Raw genomic sequence first — 3,429 nt, 5'->3', positions numbered from 1 at the left:
CGCGTAGCTCGCTAGCTCGAAGGTTTTTGTTGTTCCCCGATGCAAAAAAAGTTTAAAAACGGCAACACACAGAGAGCAGAAGGTGAGGGACATCGGATGTAAATCATCCAGTAAATGTACTACCGTTGATCCAGAACATATACTGTCTTACCGTAAGTACTCATTGCTGGGTCACTGGTCAGTCACTATCCTCCCACAAATTTAAATAAAAAAATCCAACACCTGTGTTATCATCCAGAGCATGACCTCTTTACATCCCACTGACACGCCTGCCAATCCTATGACAGCAAAGAGCAGTGACTGACGTGGGAAGTGTGAGGTGTGAATGTCACAATTGACTGATGTCAGCCATTCCTTTACCTTTTTTTTTCTTCTAGTGGGAGAACCAATCCAATGGCTTTTCCCTCCAGCAGGTCTCTCCACCTCTCCACTTCTAGAGTAAGACAAGGAAGTCAGAAAGGGAGGAGGGGAGGATACAAGGAGGGAGAAAGCCCATGGAGACTTGATCAGTGTGTTGGTGTGTGTAAGTGTCCTAGTAGAAGACTGATGTGTACTTGACATGGTATGCGCTTTGCCCTCAGGTTCAATTACATTTAAAACACTGGAGAGTGGAAAAAATGACAGAAGCTGTGTGTGTGTGTGTGTGTGTGTGTGTGTGTGTGTGTGTATATTCAACTATTTAGGCTGGAGGCCCACCCTGGCACCTCTCTGTAACAGTATGATAAGATTGTGTATGGTAATTAGAATCAAGTAGGTATAACCTTAGTGGACCACCAAAGAACAAATGAATGGTTTCTGCATGTGAGCAATCAAGTGGCACCTTGTTGGAACAAAACATTCTGAGTAATTACTAGTACTATTATTTGTAATATTTGGTAGGTTTCCACTCAAATGATTTGACTAAAAAGTAATGTTGCTAATGTTGTTTAGCGTGATTGATAATAAGACTGAGGACCAGATTTATGCATCACATCTGTGCCTGATTTTCAGGTGCAGATGTGATGCATTCTGCCCATAGAATGTTTATATTAATGGACAAAGCATCCAATTCTGCGAAGTGCTGCAAATGCTGAAGAGTCTCAAACCTGCATTCTGTCTGAATTTCAGCAGGGGGCGACACATTCAGTTGCAAAAGGAGGTCGGTTCCTGTAGAAGTCTATGAGCAGGTCGGTTTCTGTAGACGTCTATGAGCAGGTCGGTATCTGCATCCGTCTATGAGAAGGTCGGTTTCTGTATCCGTCTATGAGAAGGTCGGTTTCTGTAGACGTCTATGAGAAGGTTGGTTTCTTTAGACGTCTATGAGATGGTTGGTTTCTGTAGACGTCTACGAGAAGGTTGGTTTCTGTAGACGTCTATGAGCAGGTCAGTTTCTGTAGACGTCAATGAGGAGGTCGGTTTCTGTAGAGGTCTATGAGAAGGTCAGTTTCTGTAGAAGTCTATAAGGAGGTTGGTTTCTGTGGAAGTTTATGAGAAGGTCTGTTTCTGTAGAAGTTTATAAGGAGATTGGTTTCTGTAGAAGTCTATGAGAAGGTTGGTTTCTGTAGAAGTCTATGAGAAGGTAGGTTTCTGTAGACGTCTATGAGAAGGTCGGTTTCTGTAGACGTCTATGAGATGGTCGGTTTCTGTAGACGTCTACGAGAAGGTTTGTTTCTGTAGACATCTATGACAAGGTCGGTTTCTGTAAAAATCTATGTGAAGGTTGGTTTCTGTAGACATCTATGACAAGGTCGGTTTCTGTAGACGTCTATGAGAAGGTCGGTTTCTGTAGACATCTATGACAAGGTCGGTTTCTGTAGAAGTCTTTGAGAAAGTGACTTTTCTCTTAATTCATTACCTTTACAACATTTTCATGATCACTTTTTGGTATCAATTGCTAGTGTTAAGTCTTCTGCAGCAAAGAATGAGTTTCCTTTTTTGAATTATGGTCTTGATGGTGTTTATTCTAAACTGAAGCAGGGGTACTTTAGGGCGTGGCTATGATATGATTGCCAGTGAAAGTGTGTAACAAAATGGGACTCCTCACTCCTCCCTCTCGTCTAAAATCGTCAACATCTGCAACCAGGAAGCTTGACGACGAGATAGCAGATCTCCACAAACCAATGGGTGATAGCGTCACACACACTCTGTCCATTAATTGTTTGCCCCAAACAATGCATGTTGTTTCAAAGCTTTTGGCATGCATTAAGGGAAAGATTTTGTAAATGGGCCGTGTTTATGTATCGCTTCTCTAGATCTAGCGACCATAGAAAGTGCTTTACACACCACAAGCACCTTTTACCCCGTTTACACTCGTATTCATAGAAACATTGACACACACATTTATACGTCCATTCATACACTGTTGGCCGAGGCTGCCGTAAAGGGTGCCCAATGCTTGCTGAGAGGTTTCCACCTCCCAAGAACAGAGGAAAAAGGAACTGTGAATTACCCTTTAGCTTAGTTAGCATGGTAACATTGAGCCAAAGTATTGGACAAATAGAATTGTTGACTTGTTGGTTCTAGATCAACATTCACAATGTTGAATGTAATCAAACCTTTGACATAAGATGCCAAACAGTTTAGTATAACGATCAAAATATCAAGAATGACCCAGTTCTAAAATACTAATGTTTCATAGTCAGCAGTTCAGATGATTCTGTGTTTTTCAATGAAATCTAAAGCACTAATAACAGACATTTATTGATGTTTTTATACTCTTTTTAAGTACTGGTGCCTCAATATTCAAATGTTTTCATCCAATATTTGACTGTTTTCCAGTCATCTGTTTGTTCAAGTTGAATGGCTACGTTTACCAAGGATTGGATTAGCTCTGTTCCATTCACTGCATGAACAAATCCTTTATTGCGTAATGTGACTGCCATTGTTTCCAGTGGAGTATTGGGCCTGCCGTAGCTCCTCCTTTGTTTTATGTTTTCATGTTTTAATTAATTAAATGAAGTATAAACAATAAATAAGTTAAATGGCATATAATTTAAATAAAAGGAAGGGAAGTTTGATGCCCCCATGACCCGACCCCGGATAAGTGGATGAAGATGGATGGATGGCTGGGTGGATGGATGGATATGGAGGTTTTTGATTTCAAAAATAAGATAGAAAGAGGTTTTATAACTTATCACTCTGACACAAAGACAGCTCACAAACACGTGACATCAAACTTCTGGAAAACTAACATATTAATATGACTAAAGTGTTTTATATTTATGGATCTGACTGTAGGTAAGGCTAGAAACTACTCACTGTCGGCCGCTGTTTACACTTTAAGAAAACTGAACTATGGCCTATAGACTGTGAATTAGGACGAGAACCCTAAGACCCTGTATCAGGTTTTCTTCTGGAAGGGCACCCTACAGAACCCTGCATCACGTTTTCTCCACTGGAAGGGCACCCTAGAGGACCCTGCATCACGTTTTCTCCACTGGAAGGGCACCC

This window comes from Etheostoma cragini, chromosome 1, assembly GCF_013103735.1.
Source record: "Etheostoma cragini isolate CJK2018 chromosome 1, CSU_Ecrag_1.0, whole genome shotgun sequence".
NCBI classification, from domain to species: domain Eukaryota; kingdom Metazoa; phylum Chordata; class Actinopteri; order Perciformes; family Percidae; genus Etheostoma; species Etheostoma cragini.
The sequence above is the reverse complement of the archived record's forward strand: the minus strand, read 5'-3'. Positions refer to the sequence as shown.